The following is an 18,339-nucleotide window of genomic DNA, read 5'->3' as shown; positions in this document are numbered from 1 at the left end:
GCTTTCAACAGTCTTCAGACTAAATTCTTTCAGTAATCATTTTATTATGAAAAACAGAAAATGGTTTTGAATTTAATTTTATATTATTTAGTTCTTCACTTAATCAGTTTCTTTTATATTTTATACATAATGATTGTGGACAGGTAAAAGGATGCAAAAGTCATCTTTATATCCATTTGTGAAACAGATACCAAAGATAATGCATAATTAGCTAATTTCTCCCCTTTTTGGGGGGAAGGGGAGTACTATTACTTTGTTAAAACTAAGATGATAGACATGTCCCCATTGATACCAAAATTGAAGCCATAAAGATATTCAAATGTGATTTTAGAAGGGAATAATAAATTAAATAATCTTCTTTTAATTTGAAGTCTTTATTGTATAAAATAATCCATAAAATGTTGTCTAACATTTTATTTATAAATTTTAAAATTCACTTTAAATGAAGTCAATTTAATAATTTCATAACTAAATATGGACTAAGCTCCTGAAGAATGCTCACATGCAGAGGATGTTCTGAATGATATTCTTTCAACATCTGGTACACAGGAAGCCCTGAATAATTACTTGCAGGATTTGAACTTAGGCTCTCTGACTCCAAAGCTTGTGGCCACTCTTTCCACTTAAGACTCATCTTTGCAGAGTTACAGAATAGTTCTCAAGAGAGAAAATATTCTTTTATATGTTGAATTTGACCAAACAATTCTTGGGAGGAAGTAAAGGTTGAAAGTGATAGGAGAGAGGAAGGTGCAGAGGGAAAATCCCTAGTCTTGTAGTCCAAATGGGGAATTTCCAGGAGGAAGCAAGGAGGTGGAGAGCTAGCAGTCAAGGACAAGGTGTTGGACTGAGTATACTGAAAGATGGTACCAACAGAGAGGTAAGACACATTTGGTGCAGTTGCACTAGAAATCCAATTCACAAACAAGTCAAGACAGCAGCCTTGTGATGTCATTGGTCTTCTATGAAAACTAAGGACAAACAACAATACCTGCACTAGAAAACCCCTCTAGAAGAGGTAAGCAGGAGCAGAATCCTAACTCAACCCCCTGGAGGAAGTAGTAAGCAAAAAGCAAAAGTCAGGTTGTGAGTTGGGACCCCAAGAGGAAAAATGGACTCATGGTACCAGATTACCCTGGGGAGGAGTTCAAGGAAATAAAAGAGAGGCCTCATCAACAGAACATCATAAGGCAAAGTTGCACTGGGCAACTGAATGGGGTGAAATGGAAATGGCATGACAATGGAAGAGGGGCAGGCCCTGTGTGGTACAAAGTGGATTCCACTGGTGGACCCTCCTAATGCTTTGAAGAGCAGGGCTCACAGCCTGGGGAGGGGACCCTCTCCCCTCAAGTTAGCAATCTGGGACAAAGTTCTGATTACCCCACCCTAATTACAACTTTATATGTAGCCTTGCTAAGACTGACTGGGAAAAAAAAAAACAACTAAAATAAGAGTTACATTCAATTAACTAGTTTCGTGTGAATTCTAAGATTGATAGCTTAGGGTTAAAAACCAATACTACAATCTGGTAATACTGGAAAGAAAAATATTTTATTTTTTAAAACCCTACTATTCCAATGTGTTTACTTTAGATGTCTCCTTCTGAAAGAATTAATAAACATTCTAAAAAAAAAATATAGCCATGGCAGTTTGCTTTTAAGTCAGATATTCTAGGAAAATTTAAAAAAAAACATTATGCAAGTACTCTTCAATAAGTAACATTAAAAATAAAATTTTTGCTAAGTTCAAATAAAAACCAACAATAGGCTGATAAGAGAATTAATGGTTAAATAAGTTATAGTACAGAAATGCAACAGATTACCATGCTGTAACAATGAATATGATGAATACAGAGATGCATGAAAAGGTTTACATGAATTGATAAAGTGAAGTCATATACATGACTACAACAATGAAAATGGAAAGAAGCACAAAACAATCAAATGTGAATGACAAGCATCATCCAAAAGAGATGTTAGAAGATATCCCTACCCTGCCTCCTTTGCAAAAGTGGAGTGGTGACCATTTAAGGAAAAAGCTCAGCCCAGACACCTTGATTTCTCATCTGGCTGCACTACTCTGGGATTTCTCTGACTTATGCACCATAGCCCACAAAGTTCATTCACAGTGAGGTAAAACCCTCATCATCTTGCAAGATGCCATCAGCCTTGGTATTCTGCCTCCTCAGCACTCTCTGCCCCTCTGACTGAATGAAGGATAAGAGCCATAAACTCCAAAGTCACTGAGTGAGTTCTCATTTCTCACAAGAATGCAGTGCTCAGGAGCTCCACCTCCTCCAAGTCCCCACGCTGGGTTCTTCCCAGCCACCCCTCTGTGAGCCTCTTGTGTGTTGTCTTCACTCATTAGATTGCAAGTTTCTTGAGGTCAGCATTCTTCCTCCCCCTGACCCCTCAGTGCTAAGCATAGCGCTGACACTTAATGAAAATTTAATGTTTATCAAATATTGGGACATGGCACAGATTCTTTGCAGATTTCTTCTCTTCTTTTTCAATTTTTCTTTAAAAAACACCATTTATTATATAAGATGACTCTCTTATAAGATGGGGTAGGGGGAAGGATACTGGGGAAAATTTTGGTGATGTAAAAACAAACTATATCAAAATTTATTTTATAGAAAAATCAATGTTCAAGCATTACCAAGATATGTTTAAAAACAATACCAGTAAAACCCCTACAGCAAACAATGAAATCTCCAAATTTTTTTAAATGGTTCTGTGAAAATGAATACCTTGCTATAAATACCACTTAAAAGTCCTAAAGATGAAATAGCTCTGAAGCTCAGTCTCCATTTAGTAAAACAGCAAAAGAAAAGATGTGCTTTAAACTCAAAAGGCAAATGAGGAAATACCGTATACACAGAATGCGACCCATTCCTTCATTGCTCTTAGAAGACTGGTGAGTAGCTTGGGAATCTGGGTGATTAGTAGGAGGTTTGGTGTAAGGAGAGGTGAGGGAGGGTGAATAGCAAGTGATAATCAAAGATAGGGAAAAGAACAAAGTTATTATGTTCAATTCAATTCTATCCAAACCACTTAAAATGCAACAATTACAATAAACAGTAACTTCTACTCCAACCGAGAAACAGAGAAAATACTTAGATAAACTTATCTCTAGTAGAAAACTTAAAAATTAGTTGGGATTCTTTGATGCCTACTGATGTGGGTGAGAAGTAATATTGGTACTGCATTATATACGTTTCTGTATTTAAGACTGAGGGTAAAAATGTCAATTCTGCAACAGAAGGATTACAGATATTTCCATTCATTTAACAAATTATTAACAGAATATTGTAGCTAAGTAGTATCTGTTACAGAGATTTTGTCCTTATTTTAAAACACATCAAAACAAGAGAGCCCAGAATTCATAGTTAAATGAAAGAGGCAAAAGGAACACAATCTCAAGAATTCTGTATATATTCTAGTAATTAATTTCTAGGCTTTTTTTTTAAGACCTCCACAGTTAAACTTTTTATTGACTAAAATTCTAGAGGCATCTAGATGGATTTGGAATTAAGAAAACCTGAATTCAAATCTAGTCTTAGATGATACCAGCTGTATGACCCTGGGCAAGTCACAACCTCAGACTCTGTTCATCTGTAAAATGGGGATAATAATAGCACTGAAGTCACAAGAGTTGTTGTAAACTAAAAGCCTTCAAGTAGTGTATGCAGATGGCTATTATTGTTATTTTTATTATTCTGCAGTTCAGCCTCCTCAGATACTGTCATTTGGGCTTTCATTCAACATCAACCACAAAAGAGTGGTGAGTTCCTCATTCAAAGTGCTCCATCTTCTTAATCCACACCTCTGAAATCCATTTTTCTAACCTCCTATTCTTCCATGTCCTGTGCTTCACCACTCCTAAACCTAATTTCTTTTTTTATCAAAACCTCTAGTCACTTCACCCCTCTCTGCAGGCTTACTTTCCACTTTTCTTATTTTAACCTTATAGATAAATAGTTCCAATTTGCCCATCCTCTGTCCTTTTCCCTTCCACTTCTTATTCCCTGCATAATTACAACCCATCCCTTTTCAAAACCCAACTATGGATTATTCTCACTACCTAAACTCTCCATTCCCTATCTCATTCCTGCTACTGAAAGTCACTACTGTATCGATTGGGTGTACTACAAATTTATGTTAGTATCAACCGATGCCTTAGTACCACATACCAAATCTTTTCTTCCATGGTTATCGTACTCTGGAAGCATTTATTTGTTCTTTCCTCAAGTTACCCAAACAACTCTCTGTCCCTGCCCTCTTAGCAAAACACACTTTTATGGGAAAACAAAAGGCATTCATTGTAATTTCCCTCTTCCCCCCCCAATTCTACACCTCAATGTCATCTTTCACTTTTCTCCTTTGCACTACACTCAGAGAAGAAATGGCCCTTACTGATCCAACCATTCTGGACAGCAGTTTTAACCATGTCCAAAGGGCTACAAAAATGTGCATACCCTTTGACCCAGCAATAGGACCGTATCCCAAAGAGATCATAAAAATGGGAAAGGGTCCCAAGTGTACAAAATATTTCTAGCAGCTCTCTTTGTGGTGGCCAGGAACTGGAAATTGAGGGGATGTCCATCAGTTGGGGAATGGCTGAATAACTTGAGGTATATGAATGTAATGGAACACTGCTGTGCTATAAGAAACGATGGACAGGAAGACTTCAAAGAGGCCTGAAAGGACCTATATGAACTGATGCTGAGTGAAAGGAGCAGAACCAGGAGAACTTTGTACACAGCAACAACCACAGTGTGCGAGGAATTTTCTGGTAGACTTAGCCCTTCACAGCAATGCAAGGACCTAAAAAATTCCCAATGGACTCTTGAGGCAAAATGCTTTCCACATCCAGAGAAAGAACTATAGAATTGTGGAGAGCAATTTGGAACTATGCCCAAAGGGCTACAAAAATGTGCATACCCTTTGACCCAGCAATATCGCTACTAGGACTATATCCCCAAGAGATCATAAAAATGGGAAAGGGTCCCACATGTACAAAAATATTTATAGCAGCACTCTATGTAGTTGCCAAAAACTGGAAGTCAAGGGGATGTCCATCAATTGGGGAATGGCTGAATAAATTATGGTATATGAATGTAATGGAGTACTATTGTGCCATAAGAAATGATGAACAAGAAGACTTCAGAGAGGCCTGGAAGGACTTATATGACCTGATGCTGAGTGAAAGGAGCAGAACCAGGAGAACTTTATGCACAGCAACAACCACAGTGTGTGAGAGTTTTTTCTGGTAGACTTAGATTTTTGTAATAACACAAGAACTTCTGAAAAAAAAAAAAAATCCCAATGGTGGACCTCAAGGCAAAAAGCCTTCCACACTCAGAGAGAGAAATATGGAAGTCACTCACATAATGTAGCAGATCATGTTTGTGTATGTGTATCTGTTTGTGTATCATGTTCTGATTTGTTATACGGATTCTTTCATTTATCTTAGTCTGACTACACAGCATGACGATAGTGAAAATATACTCAATAGGAAAGTTTATGTAGAATCTATACAGAATTGTATGCAGTCGTGGGGAGGGAGGGAGGTAGTGGGGGGTGGGTGGGGAGGGATAAAATCGCAATTGTATGGCAGTGATTGTTAAACATTAAAAAAAATAAAAAAATTAATTAAAAAAAAAAAAAAAGAACTATAGAATTGGATCACAGAATGAAGCAGATTATTTTCTCTTGTGTTATGTTTTGATGGTTTCTCCCATTCATTTTAATTTTTATGCAACATGACTAAGGTGAAAATGTATGTAATAAGAATGTATGTGTCGAATCTGTATAAGATTGCACACTGTGTTGGGGAGGGAGGAGGAAAAATCTAAGTTATATGGAAGTGATTGTAGAAAACTGAAAAATAAAATTAATTTAAAAAAACACACAAAAAGATGTATGTAATAAATGCTGATGTTTTCACATAAGAAGAAAAAAAGAAACGGTCCTTACAAATGTTCTAATGTTCTCAACATTTGCCTTTTACTCTCCTCTGGTCTCTTCTAAGAGCCTTCCCTTATATTATCATCTCATCCTTAATTTTAATCTCTTCATGCACTGGTTCTTCCAACTTTTAAAAATCATCATTTGCCTCTAATGTCCTATATCTCTTCTCACTTTGATAGCCTGATTCCCACTCCCTCACGCCCAACTAATTCATAATTCTTTTTTTTTAGTTTTTAACACAGTTCATATCACATAAAACAATTCCAACTTTTGGTCAGGTGATACTTCTTTTAAAGCATTTACAATATAGACCACAAACGAATTTTTTTTTTTAACATTAACCATCTGAGACACACATAATAACTATGTATGCTAACTTCACAAGCCCTTGACCTACTTGTCTCCACACTATTACTAAGAATTAAAGGACCCTAACTTATTGTTGCTGGTCTAAAGTCCTAAGCCTAATAGCTTAATTTTAGACTTGACCTCGGATGTTCTCCCACCAACAATCTATAATTTTAATTGATCTGGGATTAAGCTTACAAACCTTTTGACTATAGGATATTGCCACTAAGAGTAGGGACATTGCAGGGAAACAATATCTCCCCAACTTCATTTCAGTTCCAGGCAGGAGTAGACTGTCAACTTGCATTCAGTGAGGCTTAGAGTCTGCCAGGTGTCAGTGGAGAAACTGAGTCAGGAGAATCCTACCTCAGCCCAGGCTGAACAGTCACTCTCCCACCCTTCCCATGAGATCACCTTTTTCAGTTCATACTAGCATCTCACAGGCTTACTGCCATCATGGATTGGAGGCTCAGACCGCTTTTCTTGCTACCCATACCTGGAGTTTGACTCAGAACAGTCACTTAATAGTCCCATAGCATCTTAAAATAGCAAGTTCCAATAACCAGGTTTCAGACATGACTATAATTTCACATTGGCTAAGGAACATCTTCTGAGGCAGGTCTTAAGTGGATTACATGCCTTTTTATACCTGTTCTAGTTGTTGAATAAATAACAATCATAAAATGAAATTTACCATTGAAATCTTAACTTTTCCCTCAATGTCAAATTTTACCCAAAGTTACCTGCCTCTAGGAGACTTAGACTAAAATTCTTTTCCCAGCACTAAGGATGTCTCTGATTTAGTCTCACTAATTAATTCAGTCAATTGTTTTAATACTAATTGCTTTTACATCACTTTGTAGCATGTCCAATTTTTCTCCCCCTCTTTCCTCTTCCCCACCCCCTAATACCTTGCATTCTGATTACCCCTTCCCTCAATGTACCCTCCTTTCTATTGCACCCCACCCTTCCCTATGTAGGGCAAGATTTTCTATACCCCATTACCTGTGTTTCTTATTTCCTGGTTATATGTAATAGTAATTCTCAATATTAGTTTCTAATACTTTGAATTCCAACTTCTCTCCCTCCCTCCTTCCCTACCCATCCCCACTGAGAAGGCAAGCAATTCAATACAAACTAAATATATGTCGTTTTGCAAAAGACTTCCATAATAATGTTGTGCAATACTATGTTGCCCTCTATCTTACTCTATCCCCCTTTATTTTTTTATTCCTTCATTTGACCTTACCCCTTCCCAAAAGTGTTTATTTCTAGTTACTCCCTTCTCCCTTCTATCATTCTCCTCACCCCACTTGTGGCCTCCTTCCATCCCTTAATGTTGAAGCTGCCAGATCCTATGTTACCCTGATTGTATTTCCACAATACTCTAATTGTTTCTAACTACTTGCAGTATTTTCTCCTTGACCTGCAAACTCTGAAATTTGATCACAATATTCCTAGGAGTTTCTCTGTTTGGGTCTCTTTCAGGAGGTGATCAGTGGATTCTTTCAGTATTTATTTCCTCTGGTTTTAGAGTATCAGTACAGTGTTCCTTGATAATTTAATGGAAGATAATATCTAGGCTCTTTTTTTGAATGGCTTTCAGGTAGTCCCATAATTTTTAAATTATCTCTCCTGGATCTATTTTCCAGGTCAGTGGTTTTTCCAATGAGATGTTTCACATTACCTTCTATTTTTTCAAACTTTTGATTTTGTTTTCTAACTGCTTGGTTTATCTCATAGTCATTCATTTCCCTGAACTCAATTCTCTCTTTCAAAGAACTATTTTGTTCAGTGAGCTTTTGAACCTTCTCCTTTATTTGGCTAATTCTGCTTTTTAAAGCCTCCTTCTCCTCGTTGGCTTTTTGGACCTCTTTTTCCAATTGAGTCAGCCTCTTTTTAAAGGTGTTATTTTCCTCAGCATTTTTTTGGTTCTCCTTTAAGCAAGCTGCTAACTCGCTTTTCAAGTTCTTCTACTGCCTGAGCGCAGTTTAAGTTCCCTTTGGAAGCCCTGGAGGCAGGGGCTTTGACTTCCTGTGACAGTATGCCTTGTTCTTCTTCATCCTAAGGGATGGGAGGAGCCACCTGTTCACCAAGGAAGTAACTTTCTATGGTCTTATCTTTTTTCCCATTTTGGGGCATTTTCCCAGCCAGTTACTTGACTTCTGAATCCTTTGTCAAGAGGATAGTGCTATTGTCTCTCCTTTCCCCAGTGCTGTGTTCAAGGCTGAGAATAGACTCAGTTGCTGGATTTCCCTGGGGCTTTGGCTGGGGGCAGGGCCGATGCTCAGGGCTGAAGTTTCAATCAGCTGCTCCTTACTGCCAGAGGCTTTAAGATGAGCTGCTTAGACAATGGACCTAGGGCTTCTTCTGGTCACTGTAGCTGCTGCTGCCTCTTCTGTGGCTTGGGGCTATTGCTAGAGGAACCCCATTCCCTCTTGCCCAGCTGGGAAAGCCTCCTACACTGACCTTCGAAGTTTCCTTTGTTGCTTGTGAGTTGCCGTCTCTGGGACGTTCCCTGCTGGGAACTCTGCCCTGGAGGTCTGTTCAGGTCCTGTTCCTCCCAGTGCTGCATGGGCAGGGCTGGGCTCAGCTCAGCATCCTGTGTGATAGACCTTTCCTTCTGGCTGGAAATTTCTTTTGCTCTGTTGTTCTGTGGCTTCTGCTGCTCTAGAATTTGTTGAGTCATTTTTCACAGGTATTTTGTGGGCTGTGGGGGAAGTGCTAGAGCATATGCATCTATCTACTCTGCCATCTTGGCTCTGCCTCCCTAATTTATAATTCCTTAAGATCTGGTTTCTAATACCACAGTGCCACTGAAATTACTTATTCCAAGGTAACTAACGACCTCTTAAGTACTAATTCAATGGTCTACTCTAAATCTTCATTCTTCACATCTCTGCAGTAGTGAACCCTGTTGACTGTATAATTCTCTGTATACTCTCTTTCCTGGTTCCTCTCCTATCTTTCTGTATAATCCTCAGTCTCTTCTGCAGTCATACCTGTGTCCTGACTATACTATTCTGCCCTGGGCCACCTTCTGTTTTGGTTACTTCAGGTCCCATGAGTTCACTGATCTTTTACCAACTTACACGATTAGCCTTCACATTTCCTTTGTGCTACAATTTACATGATCAACTATGGCTGGACACACAAGTTACTCAACCTTTCTGAGCCTTTTTCTTCACTTCTTACAATGAGCGTCATAATAATAATCATCACTCGAATGGGAGCAATTTCAACCAAGACATGTCCAAAATAGAACTTCTCTCATTTCCTAGTAAAACTCATTTTTCTTATTAATTGTCCTATCTATATGGAAGACAACTAGCTGTACAAGCTTCGAGTCATCTTTGCCTCTTTACTCTGCATCACTTTCATATCTAATCAATTGCCAAGACTAGTGAATTACAACTCCAGTTTGTGCAACAGACTGCCTTTTTATCACTACCACTCAGAGCTGGGTCACACACTCCCTCCTTCACAAGAATGAAGGAGAAAATAGCACCTGAAAGATCTGAATAATGTAAAATGGAGAGGAAAGGGAAATGGGGGAGTTTGTGGTGAAAAGCATTATGTTTTTTTAGTGAAGCATGAGAATAAGCTATATATAGGAAATAACTGAAAGAGAGAAGGCACTAGAATTAAGAGGAGTTGGGAAAGCCTTCATGTAGAAGATGGGATTTTAATTGGGGCTTAAAGGGAGCCAGAGAAGATAGTTGGTAGAGATGAAGAGGGAAAGAATTCCAGACACGGGAGAAAGTCTGAGGCTGAGTGTCTTGTTAGTGCAACAGCAAGGAAGTCAGCATCACTAGATTGAAGAGTACATAGCAGGGAATAAGATGTAAGAAGATTCTTGCCACTCAAGTCTTGTCTACACAGCTGTCAAATTGATTTTCCTTGAAGTACAAGTCTGACCAGAGCACCCACATCGAGTCTAACTATGTCACTCTCCTTTCTTAAACTCTATTGGTTCCTTATTGTACGTAGGATAAGATACAAACTCCTCTGTTTTGCATTTAAAATCACTAACAATGTAGCTCCAAAGGATCCTACGAGACTGACTTCACATTATTCATTCTCATACATGCTGTGTACAGCCAAACTGTACTACTTGCTATTCTCCATACAATGATATCCCTTTTCCCAACTCCTTGTCTTCATATAGGCTGTCCTCATACTAGGAAAGCTCTCCCCTCAGCTCTTTGAATCCTCTGCTCCCTTCTAAGTGTGACATTCTACAAAGATCTTTATGTATCACTCCAGTTGCTAGTAGAGCTCCCCACTCCAACTCAAATTACTTAGTATTTACTTTGCATATGATTTTCTAAGGACATTGTGTTCCCAACAAGAGAATGTAAGCTCCTTGAGAGTACAGAATGTTTTGCTCCTTGTCTTTGTATCCCCAGTATCCCATGCAGTGCTTAGTGTATAGGAGGCACTACTTGCTGAAATGAACTGAATGTGAAGGAAATCAATCCAGGAGGTACAAAAAGCTCTCAAAAATGAAATTCTGAATATATAAACAGAAACAATGCCAAGGAAGAGAAAATGTCTATAAAATAAATGTGTATTCATAGGAACTCCACAACTAAACGAGATTTTTTAAGACAAGTGAATAAGATTGAAGCAAAGGCTGGTAACAGAAAATTAATACAAACATATGCCAGTCCTTTAAGACTAGTGTTAAGAAGAAGTAATTAAACACAATGAAACCTTGTTAGGAAGGTTGTGAAATAAACAGGTACACTTGGACATCTCACACATTTTTATAGTTATTATGCATGGAATTTCTCTTCCTATTTCTTGTGATATAGATGTTAGAAACATAGTCAGCCAACCAACAAGCATTTATTAGGCATTTACTTTGTCAGGTACTTTGCCAAACCCTGGGGATATAGAAAAAGGTTAAAAACACTGTTTGTGACTTCAAAGACCTCTCATTCTAATGGAGAGATGTGTAAATAATTAACTATATATAAGACACACACACACACACACACACACACACACACACACACAGCAGCACTTAGCAGGGTGTCTGGTACATGGTTAAGTACCTAATAAATGCTTGTTGACTTCCTGATGGTTGCTAATAAAGAATAGAAAAAAGATGATGGATGAATCTCATACCTATCTGAAAAAAAGATAATCCTACCTCTTATTTGCCAGATATGCCTTTCCCCTCAACTTCTTTTCTGCTTCTACTGCTATAATTAATGAGAAATTTTACAGCTATATAAAATAATAGAGATGACAGACATACTTACTTTACCCCAATCATATTGAAAAGAATTCTAGTGTTTCTCCATTACAGAATGAAATCTACTTAAGCACTCTGTACTAATAGAAATATGACTACAAAAACTCTTTAAAGAAATCAAGGAAGATTTAAATAATTGGATATAAAAAATATTCATGGTCAGGTCTTGCCAATATAGTAAAATGATACCTTCCAAAATAATTTACAGATTAAGTGTCTAATTAAATTACCAATGTACTACTATACAGAACTACACAAAATAATTGATATGGAAAAACAAAAGGTAACAAAAAAAATTCAAGGGAAATAATGGAAGGGGAAAAAAATAATTTGGGGTCCTTAGCAGCGTTTCGAACTATGCTATAAAGTAGTAACGTTCAAAACTATTTGGTACTTCTTTTTAAAAAAAAAAAGCAATTAAGCAAGACCTAGAAGCAACTAAACACTATAACATTATGTTCAATAAACTCAAAGATACCAACTGTTGGGTTACTGACTCCTTACTGGACAAAAACTTGGAAAAACTGGAAAACACTCTTGGTCTACAGCAGCATTCAATACTGTATTCACAAAACAGAAATTCTGATTACATAAAAATCTTTGGTTTATTTATCTTCTCAGTCTTTCTCCTTTAATTTACCTCAAACCACCACCAAATTACTTATATCTTTATTTAGTGCCATTTCTTTTTTTTAACAACCTTTCTCCAGCCCTGAATTTTCAGTTAAAACTCCTGATCTTGGGCTAAAACTCTCTGGTCTCATTCTGAACTTTTGTTTCATAAATATTAATTTTTGGAATGAGAACTTGGCACTTAGAATCCATTTTCATTAAAACTTGGGGTTAGGTCCTAAAGCCAATCCCACATGCACCACAAATGACCAATATGATTTCAAATACAGTAATTTTTTTAAAAGATAAGGAACTTGATTAGTAACTTTTTCCTTTAATCATTACACATGCATAAATACCTTTTAAAGGATAGAATTATGATAGTTAACACTTATAAAGTACTTTAAGGTTTGTGGAGTGCCCATATATTATCTCATTTGGTCCTCACCACAGTCCAGTGAGTATAAGTGCCATTATTATCCCCATTTTGAAGATAAGGAAACTGAGGCTAAAACAGATTAAATTACTTTGTAGGGCCACATACACAGCTGGTAAATGTCTTAGGTAGAATTAACATGATCTAGAATCTAAAAGACTAATGATATAGGAATAAGTTTTTAGAGGTGGGAAGAGATGTATAAGGATTCTTGCAAGGAGAGAAAGGGCACTCTGAAATGTGGAAGTTAACTAAGTAATGTTTTCTATCCTCCTGTTTTCCAAGAGAGGAAAAAAGTCAAATTTCTACCTTTCTTTCAAAAAAACCAGAGCTCCTCGGTTTCTTATCTTACTAGTTGTACTCGTGCAAAAGCAGTTCAGCGAGCCTCTCTACCTACAATAGATTCTAATCAAGACAAAGCAACCGAGATTATTCAGTGGCATTATCTATTTTTTAACACTACTAAGGATGAGAAAAATGAACTACGGAGATACAGGACTAACATTTTTGAGAAAACAGACTTTTAGTACACAACTATTAATAATAACACACATGCATGTGGTATTTTTGTCACAAAGTGCACACACACACTTCAACTGATTTTTACAGCAGCCTTGTGAGGTATGTGTTATAGATATGAGCTCTTTTAAAGATGAGAAAACAGGCTAAGAAGAAAAATGACTTGAGCAGGATAACACATCTAGGATGTATCACAGGTGAGTTTCATACCCCTATGTTCCTGTTTCTAAGTTCAGTACTCTATCTACTAGTCAAAGCTGCCCTTTCTCTAATCACTCAATTTCAAGGAAAGAAATCTAGAAAGTTTTAAAACACTTAAACCAAGTCCAGGAAAGACACAAAGAAACTGATCAAAGACAGGGAAGATAGAATAGCAAGGGAACAGCCAAAGGGATTGATAATTAACTGCTACTGTGTGTGTATGTGTTGTGTGTGTTTAAAGCAGCAAAGGAGATCTGTTGTGAAAAGTATCTAGCAAGATGAAAAGGGCAGTGACCACAAAAAAAAATTTCTTTATGACTGATGAACCAAGTAATAATATTTAGCTAATTTTAAAGATAACTTGTAAATCTATTATAGTTAGAGGCAATAAAAAACAAGAGGATTAAACCAGCTAGTTGCTAAATGTTTCTGTACTTTGACAAAAGGGGATCAACACAAATCTAGGGCCTCATCCTCACCTTTTTAAGTTCAAGAACATTATTTTATACGCAGATTTATTTGGAGGTATTGTGTATCCATTTATCCTGAAAAATGCATGCTGATTATATAACAAGGAAAGGTCAAATATAACAGATGTCAGATTTTCTACTCTTGACTTTCCTAATACTGTTCTTTCTTAGTTTTACTTCTCTACCTGTGTGAAAACTCCTCAAATTCCTTTGATGGGTTATCACCTTTGTCTGAAACATTTATTTTCTCCAGTTGTGTCTAACTCTTTGTGATCTCATTTGAAATTTTTTTGGCAAAAGATATTGGAGCGGTTTGCTATTACCTTCTCTAGCTCATTTTACAGATAAGGAAACAGAGAGAAAAAGGGTTAAGTGTCTTGCCCAGGATCACACAGCTACTATGTGTAGTGGTCAGATTTGAATTCAGGAAGGGAAGTCTTTCTGACCCCAGGCCCAGCATTCTATCCAGTGTGCCACCTAGGAGGTGTTTTCAAAGGTTCATCTCTTTCTTTCTCTACATACTTCTCTTGGTAGACTCAGTTCCCATTGATTATATATAAATGATTTATAAATCTACATCTAGTATATTTAATTCTAATCTCTCTTCTGAACTCTATTTCTTTTACCAACTTCTGGATATCCTTACCTGAATGTCCTATAGACACCTTAAATTCAGTATTTCTAAAATTGTGTTGTAAAATGGAACACCCTGCATTTCCCCTAAAACCCATCTTGCCTGCATACTTCCTCATGGTTGTGGACAGTCCTATTTCTACTTGGCTACACTCACACCACCTTGGAGTGTGTCTCTTTCTTCTCTCTTTTCCCTTACATCTATTAACTTCTCAAAAGTGTTGTCAATTTCACCTCCATACCCTCGCCCATATTCTTCCCCTTCTTTTGATTCACACACAATCTCCACCTTACTTCAGGCCCTCATCATGTCCACTTTAACAGCCTCCTATCTAACTGGGTCTCCCTGCTGTCTGTCTCTCCTCTTTTCAATCCATCTTCCATATAGCTGACAAATTAATGTTCCTAGAATAAAGATCTGACCATGCCAGGGGATCACAGGATCATAGATATGGTGCTGGTAAAGGACATTGGAGATCATCAAATGCAACCCCTTTGTTTTATAGATAAGGAAACTGAGACCAAGAGGGATTAATCAACTTTCCCAGGGTCATTCAGCTAGCATTTTTGAAGTAAGATTCACCTGCTTACTCAAAAACCTCATGGTATTGAAATCTCTCCAAAATCTGGCTCTAGGTAGTCTTTTAGTCTTTTCCCCCTCCACATTGTTTCCCTTTACACTCTGCATTTCAGGCATGTCTTTCCACAAATGTTTTCCCATGGCTGGAATAAAGTCCTCACTTTCACCTCAGAGAATGCCTAGCTCCCTTTAAAATATAGGTTAGGTGTCACTTTTGACATCAGTTGTTTCCTGATTCCCCAATTATTAGTACTCTTAAAATTACTTTGTATTAATTACCATATATACTTGCTGATGGAGATGCTAGAGACATCTGCAGCAATATGAGCAAGGATTACTTTGCTTTTGCACGCCTAGCATCTTATATATAGCATAGGTGTTTAAATCAAATTTATCAAACATTTTTGACTTTGGGATAAATCAAATGCCTTAATCCAGAAGGTTCACAGAATAATGTGACTTTCATACTTCCTGAACCATCAGTTCCAAGAACTAGTTTTTTGAGAGCAGTAGTAATATACAAAGAACCAGTACTGTCATACAAATATGAAGAGTTCAATGTTAAATGGGGGGGAGGCAGGAAGATGAATAAGGTATACTTGAAATAAAAAGTTTATTTTCTATTTGGTTCTAAGTAAGGAATATTGTTTCATTTTACTAGACATGGTTCATAAGATGTTCTATATTTGAAGTCATTATTAGTAACAAACTGTAAAACAAATAAGTAATCTATTAAGAGAAAAAAACCCTAGCTTTAAGAAACTAGATGTGAGAAAATGAGCAGAAATATTTCCTTTGAGTAGTACGCCCTGAGTTTTGGAGCTACAGGGAAAAGTAAATAAAATTATATCTCCTTTTCTTTCTCTGATTCTTTTAATATTGTGTTGTCTGACAGAAGACTGATGAGAGATCTGAGAAACAAGGGGCTAAGCAGGTAAGGCTATGGCAAATCAAGTAACGACCATAAAGAAGCTTTTAGAAGATAAATTTTTGTGGTCAAGCTAACAGAGATCCCAGGGAGTCACACAAAAATCTCAGGATGGGTTACATACTAAATTAAAATTTTGAATTATAGAAGTTATCATTCCTAATCAAAGTCTATATAGAAGATCAGATTCAGCTACAACTGATAATCCTTCAGGAGGTACCAAACTATCTTCCAATTTGATCATATTACCTTGTGATTAAATACAGTAGTTGTTCAATGTTTACTTTTAACTTTTAATAAGAATTCAGAGAATAGGGATTAGAATTTTAGCTGTTATTTGTGAGTTGTGAGACCACAGGATAACCAAAAACTCTTTGAGCCTCAATGTCCTTGTCTGTAAAATGAAGGAGTTGAAAAACCTCCAAGATGTCTTTCAATTCTTAAGTCTTAATGTCTTATGATATACATTTGATTAAAAGTTGAGAGGAGAGGCAGGAAGAGCATGTTAATCTACCTCAACTAAACATGCCTAAGCATTATTTTTACTTCTTAAGTCACCTCATGGAAGCAGATCAGATTTACAGGAACAACTTCTTAAAGTGCCTATTTGGCAAATTAGAATGATAGCAAATGCCACAGCATATATGACAAAGTTCAATTACTGGAAGGTTTTACATAGAATGCAAGTTAATTCTGCACGGCAAAACACGAGCAATTCAAGGGTGACTGACCTAGTTCTTTGAATTTAATAAGACCAACATAATATTTGAGACACTTTTTGAAATGAAAAATCAAAGCAGGGGCTTGGACACTGGTACCTAAGATTAAAAGTCTTGAACTTCATTCGTGTTTATCCATTTTGTTCTGTGTGAATCTACTCTGATATGTTTTCTTAGTTAAAAATTAAGTTTCACATGTTATAAATTATATCTTACAGTTTCATATATTAATGTGTACATAAATACACAGAATTCTAGATTCTTTTGATATGGTAATATTTTATAATTCACATATAGGTCAACATGGGATGTATACTGGTGTTAAAAGATAGGCTTTGTGTTGGAGCTACTTGGGATGGATGGGATTAATGCTTGGCTTTCACAAGTATTTATTAAATATCTACTATGTGCCAGGTACTCTACTAAGCATTGAAATACAAAGACAAAAATGAAGTGTCCCCTGACCTTGAGGAACTAGCAGTTAGCATACTGACAGGAAACACATACAAATGAGTAAACACAAAATAAACCCAAGGTAACTGGAGTGGGGGAATACCCATATAGAAGGTGGCATTCATATGAGTTTGGAAGGAGGGTAGGGATTCTAAGATGTGAGGGTGAAAAAGGAATGCATTCCAGGGCTGGATGACAATCAGGGGTGACACACTGAGATAGGAGACAGGAGACAGAAGACAGAATGCCCTATTTGAGAAGCTGAAAATAGAACACTTGACTGAAGAGTACACAAAGGTGAGTAACATGCAATGTAGGCCTAGAAAGACAGGCTGAAGCCAGATTGTAAAATGCTTTAAGTGCCAAAGAAGTTTGTGTTTGATCTAGGAAGTAGCCACTTCAGTTTTCTGAGAGGGGAAGTGATGTGATCAGACTTGCGTTTTAGGGACATCACTGCCAACTGTATGGAGGTTAGATTGAGAGAAGAGACTTAAGATAGTAAGTCATTACAACCGTCCATGGAAGAGGTTGTGAGGGCATGAACTAGAGTGTTTTGGAAATGGAGAGAAAGGGACAGATGTGAGATGTGGAGGTAGAATCAACAAGATCTGACAATTACAAAGGATGGAGACGAGAGAGACTGAGGAATTAAGGATAACTTGAAAGTTGTTAACCTGCATGACTACAGTGATGGTGGGTCCCCTAGAAAGAAATAGAAAAACAAGGAAGAAGAGTGGGTTTTGGGGAAAAAGGTACTAAGTTCTGTTTTGAAGATTCCAAGTTGGAGATCTATGTAGATAGCTGTTCTGCTGGAAATGTTCAAAAGGCAGTTGTTAACATGGGCTCATCATCAGAAGGTTGGCACAGCACGTTCAAAAAGACTTATTTTTGGTAGCATGGGGAAGTTTTTGGATTTACATTAATAGAGGATGTACCCACAAAATGAAATCACAGATCTTCTGAAGCACCTAAGTATATGTACAAACTACATCCACTGACAACATTACTACTTGAATATTTCCCAGTTCCATGATAACACTGCCATGGGACACTCTTTCTACAAGTATAAATAACAAATGCTGAGCCCACACTCAATGCTATAGGTAAATAGCTTTTCAAAAACACAGGGTCTCTTCCACAGTATAGATAACTGTAAAAGTCCCTGATAATTCAATGTGTTCACTAAGTGATGGCGGCTAAAATATTCC

The 18,339-nt window shown here is 37.1% G+C and overlaps 1 protein-coding gene across 1 annotated transcript in view; it reads right to left on the bottom strand.

The window, feature by feature from the left end:
- RAB2A (RAB2A, member RAS oncogene family) overlaps window positions 1-18,339 on the bottom strand; it is a 119,711-nt gene that overhangs the window by 55,718 nt on the left and 45,654 nt on the right. The gene's annotated exons all lie outside the window — the stretch shown is intronic.

This window comes from Notamacropus eugenii, chromosome 4, assembly GCF_028372415.1.
Source record: "Notamacropus eugenii isolate mMacEug1 chromosome 4, mMacEug1.pri_v2, whole genome shotgun sequence".
Taxonomy (NCBI): Eukaryota; Metazoa; Chordata; class Mammalia; order Diprotodontia; family Macropodidae; genus Notamacropus; species Notamacropus eugenii.
The sequence above is the reverse complement of the archived record's forward strand: the minus strand, read 5'-3'. Positions and strand labels throughout refer to the sequence as shown.